This window comes from Podarcis muralis, chromosome 9, assembly GCF_964188315.1.
Source record: "Podarcis muralis chromosome 9, rPodMur119.hap1.1, whole genome shotgun sequence".
In the NCBI taxonomy this organism is placed as follows: Eukaryota; Metazoa; Chordata; class Lepidosauria; order Squamata; family Lacertidae; genus Podarcis; species Podarcis muralis.
In genome coordinates, this window is record NC_135663.1 from 10,920,285 (window position 1) to 10,944,476 (window position 24,192).

At 46.4% G+C, this 24,192-nt stretch overlaps 1 protein-coding gene across 4 annotated transcripts in view; it reads left to right on the top strand.

The window, feature by feature from the left end:
* Window positions 1-24,192, top strand: part of SEPTIN11 (septin 11) — a 104,284-nt gene that overhangs the window by 10,969 nt on the left and 69,123 nt on the right. The window lies entirely within an intron of this gene.

The following is a 24,192-nucleotide window of genomic DNA, read 5'->3' on the forward strand; positions in this document are numbered from 1 at the left end:
GACTTCATTTGCTGCACTGTGATTGTGGCAGGTCCCCTTTCACATCATTCTGGCCATTGTGACTTGATCTGCATAGCGGGCTATGGGTTTAAATGATGACAGGGAAGAGGGGAAATTGAATGAAGCAGGAGTGCCTGCACATATTTGGCTTGGCTGCTAACTAGCTAGCCATTCTTTGTGATTGCTGCAGGTCCACATCTCGCCTCTTGGGCCCTGTGGCATGTGCAGAGAGCTAGGTGGGATGGAGGGGCATTTTTTTGTCTGGCCTCGCAGAGCGCTTTTGCAGGCAGCGCAGTGGGTGTCTTGGCTTCTCTCAACTCCTGCAAACAAGCACCCAAGAGGAAGGGCGAGAAGCCAGGCTACTTAGCTCTCCCGAGTTCTGCAGACTTGGGGTGCTGTGGCTGTGCGTTCTCCTTTGCTTTTTCTCCTTCCCTTCCCGTGAGCCCAGTGCAGGGCATGAACGCTCAGAAGAGAAGGGATCTTCTATTTATTTCCTCATTTATAAACAATCACTTTACAGCCCTCTCCTAAACTTGTCAGTGGAGCGTACACCAATGTGTATTCAATAAAACAAGGCCCCATTAAAAACAACAACACAGTACAAAACCATCATTAAAATGACTGGATAATCAAGAAAGTTTTGAACAGCTGCATCGGCCTGCCAGCACAAAAACGGGTCCTGAAAGTTGGAAGCGAGAAGGATGTCATGCTGAATCTCTGCTGGAAGAGTGTTCTGCAGTTTGGGACCAGCAGCACTAAATGCCTGACATCTAGCTGAGGCTAGCTGGGCCTCTGTAAGATGGTGTGCAACTCACAGGGCTTCTCTGGATCTCTGTCCTGGGCAAGGTTGGACCAAGACATTTTGCTGCCTGAGGCAATGAACAAGATGCATCCTTACCCCTTATTCCATGCACAAGGCACCAACTAAACTGGCAGTAGACTCTCACTTTGATACTAGCAACAGGATAGCACACATGGCAGAGGCAGCAGCCTTGTTTAGGGGGTCCAGGACAATTCGTGTTGCATACGCAGCGATATCCGCCAGCAGTGGGCAAATGGCTTGGGGCTGAGGAAGATTAGTCAGGGGGCTGTTGCCACTGTCTCCCAGCATTCCACCTAAGGCAGTCACCTCACTCTGCCCAGTGGTAGGGTCGGCCCCAGTCCTGGGTATGTGACGTGAGGCACTCGCCAGCAGTACATGGATATTGGCCAGTGATGAGATTTATAGACTCCAGATCAGATTGCTTGGAAACTTCCCGCCAACTTCTGGTCTGTACGCCGTGGTCGAAATTCAAAGTTCAAAATTCAGCTACTGGAAAAAGTGGGGCAGTGATTACTATTGCTGTTCCACTTGGAGCACACAGTTTATTGCCATGGAGTTCCCAGCAGTTGGAGTTATTACAGGGAGACACTATCTGAAAATCCAAATGGATGATGGGATGATTCTCTTTTGGCTATATATGGACCAGCAACTTGGGAAGCTGCCTCATTCAGAACATTGAGCCATCTAACTCTGTGTTGTCTGCACTGACTGGCAGCTCCTCTCCAGGAATTTAGGCAGGCCTGGAGATACCAGGAGTTGAACCTGGAACTTTATGCATGCAGACCAGATGCTGAGTATGAGTTTGCTGAGATGGTGCCAGAACACCCCACTGAACTTACCAGTATAATTGTTTTGTATGTGCCAGCCACTAACTCCTCATCCTGCTTTCTGCGCTCATGTCCCTTGCTTGCTTAGGGCTGGTGGGAAGGGAAAAGCACCAGGGAGTTCAGCTGGGAGTGGATCCAAACCATTGACCTTTCACTAAAGCAGTTACTGCAATCTTTCAACTGGGCGGAAGTTGGCCTGTCCTGAGATTTGCTGCGTTTGGTGAACTTGTTTTTAAAAATGAAATAAACCCAAGAGGTTCAGGCCACGATCCCAAAACTGCTGCTGCACCATCTTAAATTACATTCATGTAGTAGAATGCATTATTTAGCAGAATATTTAGGCAGGTGTCTCGATTTCTTTTCTGTAGGTTTTCATATTCTGGGACTAGCCGCATGCAAACTTTTATTAATCAAACTTATGGAACTGTTTGCCACAGGAATTTGTGAGGGCCAGCAACCCAGTTGTCTTAAAATGTGGGTTAGAGGGGAATTCTGTTCAGGAGCTGTCAGCTAGGCTGAGTGGGACCTCTGTGTTCAAAGGCTGGGCGTAGCAGAGGCTGGGGAGAAAGCCAGAGACTTGTCTCCACCGTGCCTTGCTCATAACCTTCCTAGAGGCCTCTGGCTGGCCACTGTTAAGCCTTGGACTGGAGACAGAAATTTGTTCCCATCCAGTATGGCAATTGCAATGTTTGATTTGATGGAAGAGTTCATTTCAGTTTGCTTTAAAAAAGAAAGAAAGAAAGCTTTACTCAAGAGCTGGAGGGTGAAGAGCTGTGTTTCCCCATTTGGTATCATCCATATGTTGTTGTGATACAAGTTCCACCACCTTGGACCATTGGCTGTGCTGCCTGGGACTGATGGGAGCTGGAGTCCAAACAAATCGGGAGGACACCATGTTTGGGAAGAAAGCTTTATTAGGCGGATCACTGACAGAAGGAACGGGGGTTGTTCTGGACTGAAGAACCTGACTCAGATGCCTCCTGGTTTCAAAGTGTTTAGAGAACTGCTCATGCTCCCAATATTATTATTACCTACTCTAACGAGAGGAGGCTGTATTTCAAGGATGCTTATTGCAGTGCCTTCCAGAGGTTATGGATTAGAACTCCCATTAGACCTAGCCAGCAGGGCCAGTGGTCAGGGATGATGGGAGTTGTAGTCCAGCAGCAACTGAACTAGGGAAACTGTCTCCCTTGTGAGGTGGTGGACTCTCCTTCCTTGGAGGTTTTTAAGCAGAGATTGAACTCTGTCATGGATGCGTTAGTTGAGATTCCTCCATTGCAGGGGGTTGCACTAGATGACCCTTGGGTCCCTTCCAACGCTACACTTCTATGATTCTATGGTTCTAAGATGCCATGTTGCCCTCTCACTGGCCCAGTGGGCTTTGTGGTTGTTATACCGAAGAATTGATGCTTTTGAATTATGGTGCTGGAGGAGACTCTTGAGCAACCTTTTTCAGCAATAGGCCGGTCCACTGTCCCTCAGACCATGTGGGGGGCCAGACTATATTTTGAGGGGGGAAACTGAATGAATTTCTAAGCCCCACTAATAACCCAGAGATGCATTTTAAATAAAAGGACACATTCTACTCATGTAAAAACATGCTGATTCCCGGACTGTCTGCAGGCCGGATTGAGAAGGCAATTGGGCCGCATCCGGCTCCCAGGTCTTAGGTTGCCTACCCCTGCTCTTGAGAGTCCCATGGACTGCAAGAAGATCAAACCTATCCATTCTAGAGGACATCAGCCCTGAGTGCTCACTGGAAGGACAGATCCTGAAGCTGAGGCTCCAAGACTTTGGCCACCTCATGAGAAGAGAAGACTCCCTGATGTTGGGAAAGATGGAGGGCACAAGGAGAAGGGGACGACAGAGGACGAGATGGTTGGACAGTGTTCTCAAAGCTACCAGCATGAGTTTGACCAAACTGCGGGAGGCAGTGGAAGACAGGAGTGCCTGGCGTGCTCTGGTCCATGGGGTCACAAAGAGTTGGACACGACTAAACGAACAACAAAATACCTTCTTTGATTCACTGAATCATAGAAGAGTTAGAAGGGACCCCGAGGGTCATTTAGTCCCAACCCCCATGCAATGCTAGAATCTTTCATCCAACCAGGAGCTTGAACCCATGACCATGAGATTAAGAGTCTCATGCTCTACTGACTGAGCTTCATTGGATGCCTGCTAGTGTTATGAGAGAGGGAGAAGAAGTTTTCTCTGCCCACTATATCCATGCCATGTGTAATTTTATAAACTTTTATTATATCTCCTTTTCTCTAAACTAAAAAGTCTCAAATGCTGCAGCCATTGCTCCATCCCTTTGGTCACCTTGGTTGCCCTTTTCTGAACCTTCTCCAACTCTACAGTATCCTTTTGGAGGTTAGGCAACCAGAACTCTACAAAGTGTTCACTTAGAGCAGGCATGGCCAAACTTGGCTGTGCAGATGTTTCGGGACTACAACTCCCATCATCCCTAGCTAACAGGACCAATGGTCAGGGATGATGGGAATTGTAGTCCCAAAACTTCTGGATGGCCAAGTTTGGCCATGCCCTGACTTTAGAGCACTGGGCGTCTCTCTACACTGGAGCCCAATGTTCCTCCCAACTCATGGTTGCCAGTGCATATTTGTCCCGCTTCCCCCAATTGAGAATTGGAGTTTTATTTTCAAAATGTGTTAGAATTACACACCTTCAGAAGAGCTCAGCCCACTGCATTTCTATTGTGAGTCTATTGTGAGTCACAGGTTCTCCAAGGACTGGGAGTTCTGCCTTGGAAGCCATGGAATCATCCCTTGAATCATTGCTGGAATAGCTCAGTCGGTAGAGCATGGGTCTGAGCCCCTCACGTTGGGCAAAAAGATTCCTGCATGACCCTGGTGGGTCGTTCCAACTCTATGATTCTGCGAGTCTACAATTTTAAGGCAGAAATGCCTACTTAACCCCAGCAGAGGCTGAATGAAAGACCAGAACAGGCACTCATGCACAGATGCTGCAAATAGCTTCCTTTTGCCACGCCCCTCTATATATTCAGCTCTTGGGGACTTTTGAAATACTTTTATTTCTTGTGGCATAGTAACAGTTCTTTCACCCTGGCCCACAATTTGGGCATTGCTGCTGTAGAGGAACTGAGCTCCTGGAGGTTCCCAGCATCCTCCCTGCTCTCTCTCTATAAATATGGGCTACTGTGGTCACACCGCATCCCCTCTCTTGCTGCAAAGCGTTGTTATTGCAGCAGAAACAATAGTGTGAGTTTTGAAGCCGGGGGGGGGGGTGGACGGACGTTGTTCATTCTTGAGCAATGAGCAAACCACATCCTCTGCTGATCTGCAGTGGTCAGTTGCTCTAACCTAGAGATTTCCTTGCTTTGCCTCCTTTACACCCCCCCAAAAAAAGGTTGGGGTGTGTCTCCAAGGGCAACTCGCTGATAGCAAAAGTAAAGACGAGACTGCTTTAGGCACCTAACAAGCTTCCTCATACTGAGTCAGGCCAATGACACATCCAGCTCAGTATTGTGTACGTCCCACGTCTCAAACTTGGATCCCCAGCTGTTGTTGGACGACTTCTTCCGAGTAAGCCGAGTAGCCGAGTAAGATTGTCTTCTATAAACACGGTTTTAACAATGAGTCCGAGAGTGACTGTGGAGGCCAATTCTGGATCCCCACATCCTTCCACAGTGGGGACATTGGTCTCCAGGCAGGAGTTGATCACAGTGTGGATTTGCCAAGTGTGCCTTCCTCTTAGCACGTTTCTCCCTTGCGTCCTGAGTCCTTCAAAGCCCATGACACCTTTGGTAAAGGCTGTTTCTCCAACTGGAGCACTCACAGGCCAATGTTTCCCAGTTGTCAGTGTTTATACTACATTTTTTTACATTTGCCTTGAGCTAGTCTTTAAACCTCTTTTGTTGACTACAAAGCCCATCACCCCTGGTCACTGGTCCTTCTAGCTAGGGATGATGGGAGTTGTAGTTCAACAACAGCTGGGGACCCAAGTTTGGGAAATCCTATCTATCTACCTGGAGATTCCAGGGATTGAACCTGTGACCTTCTGAATGCAGAACAGATGCTCTACCACTGAGCTACAGCCCGACTCAGAGCAGTGTTGTTATTTGAACTTGACCAATGGAACTTGGCATGAAAGGTCCTCCCTGGCTTAGAACTGATGGGCAATCTTGAGTCAGCAGTTCAACCTGCCCTTTCACAGGATTGCTGTGAGGGCACGATGAATGGAAAACAACCTATGCTGTCCTGAGATCCTTTGAGTCTCTCTTTTTGACATGGATCCAATATATACACAGCAGTTGCTGACCAGTTTGCGTAGGAACAGGGAAGAGGAATCGTTGGCTCTTCACGTGTAGCTGGACTACATCTCCTATCAACTATTGGCTTGGGATGATGGGAGTTGGAGTCAAACAACAAGCTTTCCTAGCCCTGGCATACAGGCTACGGCTTGGCCAACAAGACAAGAGTGCTGTATTCATGTATTGAGTGGGAGCCTCCCACATGATAGTGCTGAATTAGAACTTACTGAGAAATGTGGTAGCTTTGCAGGTATAAATTAACTTTAACGGTGTTAAAACCAATTGTGTTATCGGCGATTACTACAGTTTTGATGGCTCACAATGCTTCTTCCCCAAGGCCTTTGAATGAGTTGAGTTGTCTTGGTTTTAACCAGTGTCAGGTTTTTAGTCTGGAGGTTCCATCTGCTCTTGTTTTCTGTTTGATATTATATTACATCAACTTACTTTAAACTGTTAGTGTTTTGATGTATTGCAGTTCGCTTTTGTTACATCTTGGAAGCCACTCTGGAATTACAATGTAGTGAAAGGTGGTTTATAGAATCGGCAAATAAATAAAACAAATGCATTTAATTAATCTCTCACAGGCTATCCATTTCTCCACCATTTCATTCTTATTTGACCACACTGCCCTCATCCATCCTGCCAACCAGTCTTGCCAACCATCCATGGGTAACACTTAACACATTTGATGAACTGGGCTTTAGCCCATGAAGACTTGTGCTCTCAGAAAACTTGTTTGTCTCGTGCCACAAAACACTTTAGGCTGGCTAGCCTGTAACATTTAACTATAGTTAAAGAATAACTATGGTTTAATTAAAATGAGTAGCATGCTAGTACATGCAGCTCAAAAGTCCCAATTTCGACTTGTCTCTGACTCCTGGCTTTGCTGCACCAGGGAGGAAAACAAACCAGAGACTGGCTTTGCAAACCAACCCCTTTTGCTTCTCTTCAAATACCATTCATATTTGAAGCAAAGGTTTGTTCTCTGCTTACCACTTGTGGTTTCTTTTGGGGGAAACTAACCGCTTTGCGCATAATGCAAAGCCAGACTCTGGCTTGCTCCCTCCATGGTGCAGCAAAGTCAGAGTGAGGAAACTGGAGCAATGTTGAACAGTGCACATCAGCACTGTTTGCGTTCTGTCATAGTTTAATTTTTAAACTAGGGTTTGGTATTATGTGCGAACGGGGCTGTCAGGGAACTGCCATCGGAGCTAGGAGTGGAGGCAAGGCTCCCAAGCGATGCCGGAGAAGGGCCAAGCAGGGAGAGAGGAGACTCATTGGCCGGGGAAGGAAATCAGCGTGACACCAGGGAGGAAGGGGGGCAAAGGAGGGCTTCGGAGAAATGGCTCCAGGACTCTTCACCAGAGACCAGCGGGGAGAGCACGGATCCTCCGCTGCCCACACCCACCCTGCGCAGAAGACTTCCGCGCAGGGAGGCTAGGCGGAGACTTGGCGTGAAAGAACTTTTATGCTGGAAGAAGTTCAGGAAATGCCCACTGATGGATTCTGCCAGTGACTGAGACAGCCGCGGAGTCAGGGCTGTCCAGCCAGGGAAAGGTTTAACCAGGCAACCTTGCCAAGAGTGGCGGCAACTTATGCACGAGCAACTCCAATTTCCATTACAGGGGCCTTTGTGTTTCTCACCCTTTGTTTAGTATTTGAAATAGAGGTTCATCTGTATGTCAGGCAAAATGAATTACAGAATCGTAGAGTTGGAAAAGGACCACAAGGGCCATCTAGTCCAACCCCCTGCAATGCAGGAATTTTCTGCCCAATGTGCGGCTTGAACCCACGATCCTGAAATTAGTCCTGATCCTGAAATGGTAGTTGCATGCTCTACCAATTGACCTATCTCTTTGCTTCCCAGCCCAATGATGAGAAGCTTAGTTGTCACTTATTATGGGCTTCCTTACTCAACTTTTTTTAAAACAACCCCAGTGGTGGTATTACTGTTATTATCATCCTATCCTGAGGTCCCAGGGTGGGTTGCAACAATTAAAACAATATTAAAAACAGTTTAAAACAACTCAGAATCACAGAAATAAGGTGGGTCCTAAAAGTACACATTGCAAGTTTCAAAAGCCAGGGCAAAAAAGGGGGGAAACCCCTGTAGACATACCTAGAGCTTTCTTAAGTCTGGATTTGGGCATGCTCATTTGCAAAATCGAAAAATAAGCTATTCAGCCACATAATATTGGAAATGGCTGTTAACATGCTGTCAGGGGCTCAGGAGCAGAGGCGCAGGGAAGAGAGGAAATGGAGAGCGAAGGGGAAGAATCTGAGGGCAGCGGAGGGCAGAATGACAGTGACCCGAGAGATTCCATGAGCCTCTCCAGTGAATCAGAAGATTCCCAGAAGGGAGCGCCGATGGCCAGGGCAAGGGGGGTCCCAGGGGGGACACACCAGAAGCAGGGGGCCAGCGGAGACTCCCAGAGCAGTAGCTGGAAATCAGGGCCAGTTTCCCCACTGGAGCGTAGTGGGAGGGAAGAGTCTCATAGGTCAGAGTCAGCGTCTCCTCCGGCAAGCAGCGACAGGAGCAGTGTAACGGTCAGAAGGAAGGTGGCAGGCTGGGCGTGTGCGCGCGCCAAGTTCAAATGTACAGGCGCGCGGGACAGCAGAAAGCCCAGATTGGGAACCAGGTCCTAAAGCCCGCCGGAGGGAGGGGGAAGACTCGGGGGAGTCAGCGTCAGAAGAGTCCAGAAAGGGGAAAACCCCGGCGGACAGGCGGACCCAGAGGAAAAGGGAGCAGAGGAAGAGGTGGAGCAAGGCTAGGGTCTTAAATTGGTGTCTGGGGGGAGGAGACTCAGACGGAGCTTCGACGGTCTAGGGTTTCAGACGTAGGGCTGCGCGCCGCGGCTGTCAAACCAACAATGAACTTCAATAAAGACTTCTGTATATAAAGAGGAACTGGCGTTGGTCCTTTGTGAGCTGGGACCTGAGGCAGCCCTGACACATGCCTTGAGTTAAGAACCATAAATTCCCTACCTACACCAACTCTTTAACAATCCAAAATACAATGGTGTCTTTGAAATTTAGCGTTCTTCACACAGCCTTTCCTCTGCTTACGTTTACTTTCAAGATAATTTCCCAAATATTGTATGCAATGTGAAACCAAGAGAAGGCTGCCAACATGTTGTGCATGTTAAAGGATGTCGTGTTTTTGCCACAGAGTGACTTTCTGTATTTTTCCATGTATAAGATGAGGGGGTTTTTTAAACCAAAAAATTAGGTTTTAAATTGGTGCTCGTCTTATACATGGGTAGTGCTGAGGGGGTGTTTTCTTAATTTGGAGTCCCCCAAAATAGGGGGCATCTTATACGTGGGGGCATCTTATACACGAAAAAATACGGTATATGATAAGATGCTGGCGAACCCTGCTGTTCTTCTTCAGCCTCATTAATATTAAATACATGTCACTTTCATATGGCAGTTGATGAAAAGCAGGAGTTTTCTGCAAATATCTTGACAACTGTGGGTGTAGAATTACCCGTCATTCTGGAGGAAGCAGGCACCATGTATAAAAATAATTGGCATTTTTTCTTGCAAGTGGCCTGATTTTCTTTTACCTTTCTTCAGCTGTGTGTTGCTGTTGTTTTAATCGGAGTCTGGGTTATTAGGACAAACAATACATGCAGATTTTATTGTCTGGTTTCTCAAGATGTAGAAAACCAACACGATCCTAAATATGTTTTAAGTGTTCATGGAATCACTGCATTGGTTGCCATTGGTTTTTTGAGCAGGTGTTGTGCACAGGTAAACATCTGCATAACTTTAACAAGCAATTGCACACTTAACAATTAACTGGTTTCATTGTATGGTGGCCTGAGGACTGGCAGGAATGGTTTATACTTTCAGTAACTGTATCCTTGGTAACTTGGTATTTACGGTAACTGTATATTTATTTATTTAGCGTGATTTATATGTACCGCTTAAACCAAGAGAAACCTCCAAGCAGGTTACATAAAGCAATATAAAACGGTCAATTTAAAAATAACCGGTAAAATCAAACGTTAAAAACAAAATAGATCAAACAAAAATAAATAAATTCGGTAGTTCTAAAATCAATATACACAATACAATTGCATGTCTGAATAGGCTTCAAAAAATGTTTTAGCAGTCTCTGAAAACAGCACAGCTCATGCTTAATATCAATGGGCAGGGAGTTCCAAAGACCAGGTACTGCCATACTGAAGGATTGACTCCTTCTAAGTGCGTAACACGGAAATACTAGTTGTGCAGATCAAAATGAATGAGTTGCCACATACAGGGTAAGGCCTGTATGTCTCATGCTGCTGAGGGCTTTATATGCTAATAGTAATACCTGAAATTTGGCTCAGCAGCAAATCAGCAGGTGGAGCAGATCTCTCAACACGAATGTGGATTGATGTGTAATTTTGTTACGTGGATGAAATCCCCTGCCTCCAGCAGTCGAGGTAGACCATGACTTACGGCATATTCTTGAATTTGTCTTATCCTCTTTTACAGCCATCCAGATTGGTGGTCCTCAGAACATCTTGAGGGAGCACATCCCATAATTTTAACTGTGCGCCATGTGCAAAAGTACTTTATGTTTTTTCAGCCTGTTGTCCCTGATTCCAAGGGATACACAACTGACTCCAAGGGAGCGCCGGACTTCAGTTTTGTACAGCAGCAGTCCTCTCTCCCACCTATGTCTGAAGCAGAACGCTTCGGAAATGCAGAGCAGTTCCAAAAGCAATTTGTGATACAGTGTAGTGGCACATTCAAGTGGATAGAAAAACAAAAACAAAATAAGAATCCTACTTTGCATCCTTCAAGCTGTGTTTCAGAACTTGGTCTTTGGTGAATTCTTCTGCTTTTGATTCTAGGTCATTCCCGAAGTATGCGGAGGACCTTAAGGTCCATAAATAGCAACACCCTAGAGGTCCCGGACCCTAAAGAAGTCAGATTAGCCTCAGTCAGGGCCAGGGCCTTTTCAACATTGGCTCCGCACTGTCTCATGAGACCAGGGCCCTGCAGGATCTGATTTCTTTCCGCAGGGCCTGTAAGACAGAGATGTTCCGCCTGGCCTTTGGCTTGGAATCAACTTGATCCCCTCCCCCTCTTTCCTTTTTCCTTTCTCCTTCTGTGATGAAACTCCTATTTGGGGACTTCCCTGGCTTTTTTCTGACCCACATAGGACCAGTCTGGATAGTTGGCCTTAGTGAAGATTTGACGTTTTCATCCCCAAAAAGTTTTTGATTTGAGTTTCTAGTGAATTGAGACTGCATTTTAATGTTGTATTTTAATCCTGTTTTAAAGTTGTATTTTCATCAATTGTTTTATACTTGGTTGTTAGCCGCCCTGAGCCTGGCCTTGGCTGGGGAGGGCAGGGTATAAATAAAAATTATTATTATTATTATTATTAAAGCTTTCAAATGCGGCTTGTATGTTTTCCCAAACTGCTTGCATGGTTCAAGGATTTGGGGGCCCTGTTCCTCTCAACTGCTAAGTAACCTTCTATATCCTTTTCAACTGCGGTTTCGAAAGCTACTCTTCATTCCTCCCCAAACCTCTTCCACCCCTTCCCATCTGTTCTCACTGCGGGGAGAAGATGGCAGATCAGATGGTGTGGAGGCAGATCAGAGGTGGCTTTGAAAAACAGAGCTGTTTGTGAGCTGCACCTTCGAAGAGCAACTGCTCTAGAGCAGACAAAACTCCAGTTGCAAAGTGAGTCCCAGGTCCCTTGGTTTCTCTCACTCCTACTAGATGTTGGAAATGTTAGCTGCTGGGAAACTTGCTTTTCTCCAGCAACAGTTAATAAACCCATTTGGGCTGTAGGAAAAATGCAGGTTCCCAGCAACTGATATGCTAAGTAATGACAATTACCGTAGCTTTGGAACCCCCACTCCTATTTAGGAAAGATAACATATTCCCTGCACATAGACATAGATGCCCCAGGGTTTTTTTTTTTTGTGCAGGTGTACACTCTTATCCTATGGGACGCGGGTGGCGCTGTGGGTAAAAGCCTCAGCGCCTAGGGCTTGCCGATCGAAAGGTCGGCGGTTCGAATCCCCGCGGTGGGGTGCGCTCCCACTGCTCGGTCCCAGCGCCTGCCAACCTAGCAGTTCGAAAGCACCCCCGGGTGCAAGTAGATAAATAGGGACCGCTTACTGGCGGGAAGGTAAACGGCGTTTCCGTGTGCTGCGCTGGCTTGCCAGATGCAGCTTGTCACGCTGGCCACGTGACCCAGAAGTGTCTCCGGACAGCACTGGCCCCCGGCCTCTTGAGTGAGATGGGCGCACAACCCTAGAGTCTGTCAAGACTGGCCCGTACGGGCAGGGGTACCTTTACCTTTACACTCTTATCCAAGACTGTAAGAAGCAATTCAGTGGATTTATTCCCTGGATGAGAGCTGGGTTTGAAAATTCTGTGCCAAAGCAACCCAGATTCTGCATTCTGGCCATCAGTTCAAATGCGTGTGCATTGCATAATTGGTTTTGGTTCTGCTAGGGAGTGAAAGTCATGCTCAGCCTACAAAACATTTATATTCCTTCTTCCCTCAGAAGAGCCGAAAGTGGCTGTCAATAAGGATTGGAACCAGGTATCCTACCAAGTATTTTCACATTTTTGTCAACCCAGTCATAAGGTCTAGAAACTTGTTTCTGTTTACTTTTGAAGAGAAAAAATGTTCAGGCTCTTTGACTCTTTAATTCTGTGCCAATACCAATTTCACAGTTCAGTTGTGATGTGCATACAGCCCTACCTTAGATGGATGCCATGATTAACGGTAACTTTGCAGCCGTTTTGGTATCTAGGCGCAATCAGAGATTCCTGTTCTGCAAATGGGCCCTGCATACAGAACACAAATAAACCTTTTCAGTTTGATCCTATCCCAAGGATGAAGACCACTGTGGATCCTGGGCTTGCTTCCCTGCTGAGCCTTGGGGCTGTTCCAGTAAAGGCTTGAATCTTTGGCTTCAAGTGTACAGTAGCGATTCAATACCACAGCTGTTCTGAATTCAACAGGAAGCATGGATCGAGGGATGAAATAAAACCATTTCCCCTCAGATAATCAGATGCCTTCCAGGACACATGCTGCTGGCACACACAGGCTGGAGATGAGCGAGGGGCGTGCATACCTCAGCCAAAAAAAGGTACTGCCGCCCACCTCCAGGAATCCAGATATTGTTTTCCCCTTAGAGCCTCCTGTTCATCTCAGTTGAAGTAACTCTGTGTAATGCTTACTGAGAGAATGCATTATGGGAACATTTCTTTCTCTCTCTCTCTCTCTCTCTCTCTCTCTCTGTGTGTGTGTGTGTGTGTATTACTAGACAACATTCTTTATCCTTTTGTTGTATTGTACTGGCTTAAGGAATAAGCAAACACTAGGGATGCGGGTGGCGCTGTGGGTTAAACCACAGAGCCTAGGACTTGCCGATCAGAAGGTCGGCGGTTCGAATCCCCGCAACAGGGTGAGCTCCTGTTGCTCAGTCCCTGCTCCTGCCAACCTAGCAGTTCGAAAGCACAAAGTACAAGTAGATAAATAGGTACCGCTCCAGCGGGAAGGTAAACAGCGTTTCCGTGCGCTGCTCTGGTTCGCTAGAAGCAGCTTACGGTAGTCATGCTGCCCACACAACCCAGAAGCTGTATGCTGGCTCCCTCGGCCAATAAAGCGAGATGAGCGCCGCAACCCCAGAGTGGGTCACAACTGGACCTAATGGTCAGGGGTCCCTTTGCCTTTACCTTAGTTCTATATTGAGCCAATTAGAATTAAACTCTGATTTGGCCTTGGTTCTTGTCCTGCTGTAAGCAAGTAGGAACAACAGATTTCAAAGCATTGAAAGGAAGATTTAGGATAAATATTGGCGGTCTGACAGGTGGGGGTGCCATGCTCTACGCAGGCTACAGAACATCTGTAGGGGGCACGAGGTTGGGGAAGACTGAACTGGAGGAACAATTCCTAAAAGCCTCGTTTAAATTACCACAGGAGCGTTCTTTGGAGGAAGTCAAACCTGCCAAACGAATTGTGTGGTTTGCCGTTAAACGAATTGTGAGCGTTTTTGGGATGACACTCACATGCCTGCCTATGTTTTGTGTTATGTAACTTTATTCCTAATCTAATTTAAAATAACAATTATTTGAGCACTGGCAAAACCACATGTTTCCTTCTAGACCAAGTCAGCCAGAAACTTGAAGGGTAAATCCAGGAGGACTAAACTTAATTCCCACTTTAAACACTGGCTTGTGCATAGTTCTTTGTCGCAGGAAAAAAAGGTCTCTTTCCTTGCATCATAGTAGAATGCTGCACCTAAACTGCATGGGTTTTTTTAATAGTCCGTGAACTGAGAATGCAGTCCTCAGAAGTAGGCTGAACGGGGTTTACTCCAAGGTAATTGTGTAGGACTGCAGTTGAAACTAAACACAATAGAAGGTGTAGCTTTAACAAGGGCAGTGCTGGCTGTCTTGCAGTCTGAGCCCAAACATTCTTACTCAAAAGTAAGGTGGTTAAGTACGGTAGGATTTGCTTTCCAGTAAGTCTTGGCTGTAGGAACGCGGGTGGCGCTGTGGGTAAAAGCCTCAGATCCTAGGTCTTGCTGATCGAAAGGTCGGTGGTTTGAATCCCCACGGCGGGGTGCGCTCCCGTTGTTCGGTCCCAGCGCCTGCCAACCTAGCAGTTCGAAAGCACCTCCGGGTGCAAGTAGATAAATAGGGACCGCTTACTGGCGGGAAGGTAAACAGCATTTCCGTGTGCGGCTCTGGCTCGCCAGAGCAGCGATGTCACGCTGGCCACGTGACCCAGAAGTGTCTCCGGACAGCGCTGGCCCCCGGCCTCTTGAGTGAGATGGGCGCACAACCCTAGAGTCTGTCAAGACTGGCCCGTATGGGCAGGGGTACCTTTACCTTTACCTTAAGTCTTGGCTGTGCTCTACTTATTCTTTGTACTGTTGTTGTTGTTGTTGTTGTTGTTGTTGTTGTTGTTTAGTCGTTTAGTCGTGTCCGACTCTTCATGACCCCATGGACCAGAGCACGCCAGGCACTCCTGTCTTCCACTGCCTCCCGCAGTTTGGTCAAACTCATGCTGGGAGCTTCGAGAACACTGTCCAACCATCTCGTCCTCTGTCGTCCCCTTCTCTTTGTATTCTTTGTACTAGGCTAGGGCCAATTTAATATGTCGTGTGCATCTGACCTCAACAGAGACAGTTAACAGCATTTCTAATTGAGGAAGAATTACTAATTTACGGGTATTTTCTAGTGAAATGAGAAGGACAGGTTGGTTGTGACTTAAGGCCCATTCCACTGCTTTCAACACAAAGTTGGGACTTCCCCCCCCAACCCAGATTGCATATTTACTCTCCAGCAGATCCAAGGTGATTTTTTTGGCATAATTTTTGCTATCAATAATGGTGCAGTGTAGTGTGTTTTTGGCATAGGTGAGGTGTGTTTTAAAGTTAACTCGTTTAGTGTTACAAACCTGCTTTTGACTCTCCATTTCAAATACCACATAGGCAGGCCAAATCAAAGCAGGGAATAGCAGTCACTTGCATGGATGAGGGCTATAATTTAACCTGCGCTGTGTAGCAGTAGGCTGTTGGCAGCTGGTGGTGGAGGCTGCAGCAGACTTGGGTGGGCGGGAATGATTTGATGCTGGAAAGTTGCTGTTTGATAATGCCACGAATACCCGCGGTCTGTAAACCCTCAGCATATGATTTTTTTTTAATCCAGCAAACTGCTAACTTCACAAATAAATTAGTAGGACTAGCAAAGCCTTCTGTGAAATATTCCCCATGGTCCCAAGCAATGAGGCATTCCAGGGTGGGTTCTGCTGGGTGGACCCCAGTGCTTCTCTCATATTTGTGTTGTTTCCAAATACACAAGCAGAACACACTGGCGGCAAAAATACACAGCTGCTAATCCAGGCATGTCCAAAGTCTGTTTTGGGGGCCTGTGGCAGCATATGTCCTGGGGTAAAATCCTAAAAAAAGCTGAGCAACTTCAATCCTGAAAAAAGCTCAGCAGCTTTGGGGTTAAATCCTTCATCAGATCTGGCCCTCTTCGGAAAAAGTTTGGGCACCGCTGTGCTAACGCATCTCATATTGGACAAATAGGCCAAACCCTACGCCAAAGGATAGTAAAGGTAAAGGGACCCCTGACCATTAGGTCCAGTCGTGGCCGACTCTGGGGTTGCAGTGCTCATCTCGCTTTATTGGCTGAGGGAGCTGGCGTACAGCTTCCGGGTCATGTCGCCAGCATAACTAAGCCGCTTCTGGCGAACCAGAACAAATGCCACTTACCTTACCTTACCTATTTATCTACTTGCACTTTGACATGCTTTTGAACTGCTAGGTTGGCAGGAGCTGGGACCGAGCAATGGGAGCTCATCCCGTCGAGGGGATTCGAACCGCCGACCTTCTGATCGGCAAGTCCTAGGCTCTGTGGTTTAACCCACAGCGCCACCCGCGTTCCTACGCCAAAGGATAAATGGACATAAATCTGATATCAGGAATCACAAGACAGAGAAACCAGTAGAAGAACACTTCAATCTCCCAGGACATTCTATACAAGATCTCAAAGTAGCTGTCTTATTAGAAAAGAATTTCAGAAATAGGCTGGAAAGAGAGGTTGCTGAATTGCAACTTATTATCAAACTTAAAACCATGGAGAGACCTGGTCTGAATAGAGACATTGGATTCTTATCTCATTATACATGATATAGCTATTTTTAGCTATCTCACCCTTGCTTTTTGCTGTAAGACCAATTGCTGTACAGTCGTCAACAGGTTTACCACACCTATTAGCCAATCACCCATTCCCACCACCCTTCTGAGTAATGCCCCTCCCCACCCTCTCACTATATATATTATATTTCAGTGCATAGCTGTCAACTTTCCTCTCTTTTTAAGGGAAATTCCCTTATTCCGAATAGGATTTCCCTTAAAAAAAGGGAAAAGTTGACAGCTATGTTTCAGTGTATCTGAAGAAGCGTGCATGCACACGAAAGCTCATGCCAATAACAAACTTAGCTGGTCTCTAAGGTGCTACTGGAAGGAATTTTTTTATTTTGCATCTCATTGGGTTGCCTAAAGCTCAGCCAGCCCTATCAGTAGGCAGAGTGGGGGCTGGCAGATCCTGGGTGGAGGGACAGCACTAGGAATCCTCTGCCCATTCCCCTCTGCTGGAGATCAGGGCCACGTGTGACACACATTCTAAACTAGAGTGCAGTGGAGGAGACTATCCCACTGCTATTGCTGATGGGAGATGCAACTTCCAGCCCAGTCAATTTCTGTAGGTGGATTTGGGGGAGTGCTTATTTGCTTTGGGCAGCAAAAAGTCTTGGGATAGCCCTGCTCATAACTTGTAATTCAAAGTTCTTCCAATTTAAAGCGCAAATGGCCATCTTTTTCTGCCTTCCCAGCCCCCCACCCTTTGTATAGCACTGGCTTCAGTCCCTACCCCCTGCAGGTAGATTGCTCTGTTAAGGGGAGAAACATCCCCTAAAACCATTAGCCCCCACTATCAGCTTGTCCTTTCTGTCTATTAGCTAGTTAATCAGCATTACAAAGTCTGGCCTCTCCCCCACAGTGATCAAGGCTGCCAAACTTAACAGCAGTGCTTTCACCAAGGCTTAGAGCTGCTTCCTTGGGGTTGTACAGGGCACAAACGTGGGATGTTGACAACAGCAGGCCCCACTTCCCTTTCTGTTTCCCTGCAGCCTGAGGTGCTGGAGGTTCAGTCACAGAATCTTAGAACCTTAGATTTGGGGAAGGAACCCTTGTCCCTCCAAGGAACTTAACATGCGGGATGAGAAATCTGCAATTTGAATGCACTTCCTCTTGATCCAGTTCGACTGACTGAATGGATCCTGGGATATACCTTCACTAAGATTCCAACCCACCCGCTTGACATCGTTCTCCAGATTACATTTGGATATTCATTCCATGAACTTGTGATATGAGCCCCCTTAACCGCGTGATTTCACGTTGATTGGATTTTTGCATACTTTGAGGTTAAGCTATAACCGAGGTATGATTCTGTTTTGCTACATTTCATTGTATGCAGGCTGTGTGTGTGTGTGCATTTAAAAATAAAACCCAATCACACTGTCTTATCTGTAGGGGCACACCTGGCTCTAATTTGTTAAGTGTGGCTGCAGTCCTAGGATCAACCCTCTGAATGCATGGATAGATTTTTCCCAGCAGGGGAGAAATCCTGCTGTCTTGTGCATGATGGGGTCCCAATTCTTTGGCCCACTGGGTGATTGCCCAGTGATGCAGATGCCCAGCCCTCACCTTGCCAGATGTGAAAAAACTCTTAGATGTGTCAGGCAACATCTTCATCTCTGCCTCTTAGCTTTTGGGGCCTTTGTTTTCTTTTACTCGCGCCCCCCCAATATATCTGAAGCCTGCTATTTTTTGCTGATACTTAGCTACTGGGGCTTTTCACAACACAAGGGTAGTACATTACGTGCAGGATGCAGAATACATAGCACTTGGCTTTCTCTGCAATATATTGAAAGAATAAACATTGCAAACAATAGTAGTTTGGGCTTTTTGTTGCCCTGTACAATACCACATTAATTGCATAGCTGTCAGGCAAAAGCCTCTGCTAGCTTTCTGACATTTGCAAGGCAGTTCAGTGAGCAGCTGTTTCGAGGCCTCTCGTATTCATGTCACTTGAGGGCATCTGTAAGGTAGCCTCCATCAGTGCTTCGTTGTGTAACCATTTAAAGCATAGTGCTTTGCGTCAACAAACGCCTTTTAGGACAACAGTTCCAGGGGGAGTGGGTGTTTTGGGATTACTGTGTGTGTTTTAAAGTCTCAAGCCTACTATCTTTAAAGCCATTCATTCCAGATTGCTCCCGTTAAATTCAGGGTGGCGCTGTGGGTTAAACCACAGAGCCTAGGGCTTGCCGATCAGAAGGTCGGCGGTTCGAATCCCCGCTACAGGGTGAGCTCCCGTTGCTCGGTCTCTGCTCCTGCCAACCTAGCAGTTCGAAAGCACATCAAAGTGCAAGTAGATAAATAGGTACCGCGCCAGCGGGAAGGTAAACAGCATTTCCATGCGCTGCTTTGGTTCGCCAGAAGCGGCTTAGATCTGGAAGCTGTACGCCGGCTCCCTCAGCCAATAAAGCGAGATGAGCGCCGCAACCCCAGAGTCGGCCACAACTGGACCTAATGGTCAGAGGTCCCTGACGAGAGGCTGCTGTGTAGGTATCAAGGCTGGAATCAGGCATAGCTCAGCAGCAAAAGCAGTAAATCACTAGAGGCCAGTGAAGTTAAATTTTTATTCAAAGAAACAAACTACAGCTCAGGCCTAGTGGTTTCAGTAATGTTTTCAGGAGGAAAGTGAGGACTAAATTGCAATTAGCTGGCCTTGCCTGTCATTGACTCTGCAGATCATTAACTCTGGGGCGTCTCTTGTCATCGACCTCTCTTTTTCCCATCCTGACAATCCCAAAAGGCACCAGCCCAGGTGGGTCGTGTTCATTGGTTGGCAACGCAAGATAAAAGAGCCTTGTCTGTGGTGGCACCCTTTTGAGGCAGCTCCCAGTGTCTATTACAATGTGTCAGGATTCATCTGTAGTTCAGTTTTGTCATTTACTTAAGACACACCTGTTCACCTGGGTGTTCGGAACCTCCTGTGTGAACTTTTCGGGTGAGCAGCCCGTGGCGTATACCAAATGTATATCCACTAACTGCTATATTGACCGCAGATTGCATTGTTTGGGCTTTAATGGATCCGCTTTAAATCGTTTGGTCGTCGTCGTATTTCGCTCATTCGTTGTGTGAACCACTCTTTGATTGTTACTGAAGGACGCAGGACCAAGTAATCACAACTTTTAAATCTTGTATTGGCATTTGTTCATTGCTCCCAATGAACTGGGTCAAACAACAAATATTTAGAAACAGGCAATTTTCCACGGAAAACACAAAGCACAAGGATCTTCTCCCCACCCACTCCCCCAAAGGAAAATATTCTGCCCCACCTCACTGATGTAGGTGTGGGGCAGGTGTTCCAAGATCCATGAAGCGTGGATTTCACAGTTAGTTACCCAGGTTTGAGAGCAGAGTGTTTGTTTATTTGAGGAGCAATGAAAACAAATTCACAGCAAACTGAAGTCTGAGATGAATAGGATTAGAACTAGTAATCCCCATCTAAACCATTCCCACCCAGCTAATCCCCTCCACTCTCAGCTCTCTTCCAACTATACACAGACCAAATTTCTACCCCACCCCACAAGTCCCATTCCTTCAACCCCCCCCCCGCCCGCTTTAACTCACCTGTGTTTTCCATACTCCCGACCTCCCCACATGAGGTCTGCATGATTGAATTCTGGACTTAAACCAGAGTTTAAACTCCACATTAGCCATGAATTTACTACCTCTGCATGGAAACGAGATAGGAATGCTCACATTTCCTTATGTTTGGCTTTCGTGTGTGTGTGTGTGTGTGTGTGTGTGTGTGTGTGTGTGTGAGAGAGAGAGAGAGAGAGAGAGAGAGAGAGAGAGAGAGAGAGAGAGAGAGAATTGGGATGTACAAATGTATGATAATGAAGGGTAGAAATATCTTTGGATCCCCCCTTTTGTCTTTAATAATAATAATAATAATAATTTGTATTTATACCCCACCCTCTCCAGCAAAGACCGGGCTCAGGGCAGCTAACACCAAGTATAAAAACAATTGATTAAAATACAACTTTAAAACAAGATTAAAATGCAGCCTCGTATCAGTAGAAACTCAAATCAAAAACTTTTTGGGGATGAAAACGTCAAATCTTTACAAGGCAAGCGTTTATTGACTTTGGCATGAAAAGTCCCAGTGCTTTTCAAATGCAGAAATTGTTAATGTAGGTTTTTTTTAAAAAAAAAAATACATGTATACGTTTTTAAAAGGCCTAAGTAGCTTAGATGTACAAATTGCCTTGTTACTTGGGAGCAGTGAAATTTGAAGCCACTTGTAAGTAGAAATGAGAAGAGGTGGGGGGTGAAGACAATGTTGGGGAGAAGTGGAGGAAGTCTGTAAAACCCACAGACAAATATGCTATTATTGGACTCCCCCCCCCCATTAAAAGAAAAACTCCATGCAAGAAGAAAACTAGCATGTCAGGGGGTAAGATTCAGGAACAGCCCATTCCCTGAGGTGCTCATTTTCTCCATCCAGGGTCTCTTAAAAAAAATGTAGAGGAGCATTAAAATCTGATTTTTCCATCCTCTCCACCCTGCCTTGCTGTCTGTGCAGCTAATTCTACCACCTTGTTTCTGTGGCGTGTGTTGATAAGGCCAAAGGATTCAATTTTGCCTCTGCTGTAGATGTTTAATTATCAGCCTCATTATAATTCCTTTATGAGCCTCTTAACACTCTGGGGTGTCTCATGAGCTTCTATACAGCTGATTTTGGAAAGTTGTTTATGACCTAAAATATTGATGTGGTACTTAAGAGTAGAATAATCAGATGCATGCATGCATGTTCTAGTCCCCTGTGGGCACAGAATGCGAAGGAACTGTGAGAACATTCCTTTCTCTGTTCGCCTATGTAAAGAATGTTTGGGTTTTATGTTATTTGGTGTGGGTTTTTTCTACGTAGACTTACATTAATGCAGCGGCAAGGGGGAGAGGGGAGGAGTCGTCCCCTCGCCACCACTGCTTAAGTATTTATTATGACTCTGCATCACACATGAGTGAGATCCACAGCTGGGAGAACTCTCTGAGGCACAGCTAATATATTTTTCTCCCTCTGTCTGCAAAAAAAGCAAAAAAAGCTGAGCGTTTTGGCTTCAAAACCTTAAGCACAATTTGGTGCCCAATCAAAGATTTTAGCTAAGGCTGACAGATTGCTCCAGCACATAATAGCATTTTGCATATACTGTACGTACAGACATACATAAGATGTCACTGTGATTATGGCAGGAGTTTTTAAAATAGCCACTCGCCCAGGATGAATATGAAACGCCTGCAGGCGATCAAGCTTCCTTTGTAAGCTGGAAGACGGCTGGAGTTATTTTGTGTGTGTGTGTCTCCCAAGTCACTGAAATAACACAAGAGTCTTATCCGGCAGCCTTTCTCAACCTGTGGGTCCCCAGATGTCGTTGAACTACAACTCCCATCACCCCTAGCTAGCAAGGCCAAACCCATAGGAGACTGGTTATGGGACCTGGCTTTTACCTTATTTTTCACTCCATAAGACGCACCTTTTGCTTCCTAAAAAAGTAAGGAGAAATGTCTGTGCGTCTTATGGAGTGAATGTGTGGTCCCTGGAGCCGAATTGCCCAGGGGCAAAAAGCTCTCTCTTTTTTTTGAGAGGGAAGTGGGTGTTGAAACAAAGCCGCTGATCGGCAAGCGATCGGGAGCGAGATAAGGGGCGCTAGTGATAAAGGAGGTTGCCTGGGAAGGGGGAGGTAAAAGCCCATGGATCCTCAGGATTTTTACATTGGGTCACCCCAAATTCACCACCAGACCACATAGCATGTCCATGGCTACAGCCTGCACCAAAAAAACCACGCATCAACTGTTCCGTGGGGCACAAAAACGTGGTTACAAAGCACAGATCCACATGGATCCTCAGATTTTTTGCATTGGGCTACCCCAAACTCACCGTCAAATCACATGTCTGTGGCCACAGCATGAACCACAAAATTCATACATCCACTGTTTCGTTCAGAATATATATATATATTGTTTTCCTCCTCATAAAAACTAGGTGTGTCTTATAGTCAGGTGCGTCTTATGGAGTGGAAAATACAGTATGGGCAATTGCTGCTTACTTGTGCTGCTGAGTAGGGGGGACGCGGGTGGCGCTGTGGGTAAAAGCCTCAGCGCCTAGGGCTTGCCGATCGAAAGGTCACCGGTTCGAATCCCCGCGGCGGGGTGCGCTCCCGTTGTTCGGTCCCAGCGCCTGCCAACCTAGCAGTTCAAAAGCACGTCAAAGTGCAAGTAGATAAATAGGGACCGCTTACTAGCGGGAAGGTAAACGGCGTTCCGTGTGCGGCTCTGGCTCGCCAGAGCAGCGATGTCACGCTGGCCACGTGACCCGGAAGTGTCTCCGGACAGCGCTGGCCCCCGGCCTCTTGAGTGAGATGGGCGCACAACCCTAGAGTCTGTCAAGACTGGCCCGTACGGGCAGGGGTACCTTTACCTTTACTGTGCTGCTGAGAAGGTGAAGGAGTGGGTTTCTGCTGTCTTCTTTTCTTGTTTTGTTTTACTAGGATCGCTGCATGGATGTGATTTCTTTTTTTTTTAATTGTCTCCTTCAACCTGTAAGCCACTTTGGAGCCTTCGCATGATATTTATTATTTGTTTGTTGCATTCACGTCCCACCCTATCCCAGAGAAGCTCAAGGTACATGGCTTGGCACCCTTTCACATTTAACCCTCACAACAACCCTGTGAGGTAGGTTAGGCTGGGAGGTGGTGAGTAGCCCAAGGTCACCCACTGACCTTTGTGGCTGAGTGAGGATTCAAACCTGGTCTCCCAGGTCCTAGTCCGACACTCTAATCACTGTGCCACACTGGCTGTCAATGTGATAAAATGGAGTAGGTTTTATATGTAGGTGCAGTTCTCGAAGGTTTTTGTTTTTGTTTTAAAGGGGAAAGTTGTAACAGTCAAATGACAACATTTTGGAGGTCCCAAGTCGCAAGGTGGTTACATTGGTCTCAACTAGGGCCAGGGCCTTTTCAGTATTGGCCCCAACTTGGTGGAACGCTCTGTCACAAGAGACTAGGGCCCTGCGGGACTTGACATCCTTCCGCAGGGCCTGCAAGACAGAGCTGTTCCATCTGGCCTTTGGTTTGGACTCGGTCTGACCCTTACGTTTCTCTCCGCTCATGGTTTTGATCTATGGGCTACTTTTAAAATGAGGCTGCATTTTAAATTGAATTTTAACCTGTATTTTAAATTGGGTTTTCCCCCCTATTATGTTTTTACTGTAATTTTATGGGTGTTAGCCGCCCGGGTAGGGTGGAGTATAAATAAAATTTATTGTTATTGTTATTGTTATTGTTATTAAAATGGGCTTCTAAATAGCTTTACAATTCAAGCCGTCTCAATACACATACAAATCAAGGCATCCTTTGCCCTGGAAAAAAACTTGGCTTTAATTTCCTTATTCCAAAGGGGGTGTAGAGCAGTGTTTCCCAACCTTTTTTGGGCAAAGGCACACTTCTTTCATGAAAAAAATCTCGAGGCACACCACCATTAGAAAATGTTAAAAAATTTAACTCTGTGCCTATATTGACTATATAAAAAGTACAGTGGTGCCTCGCAAGACGAAATTAATTCGTTCCGCAAGTCTCTTCG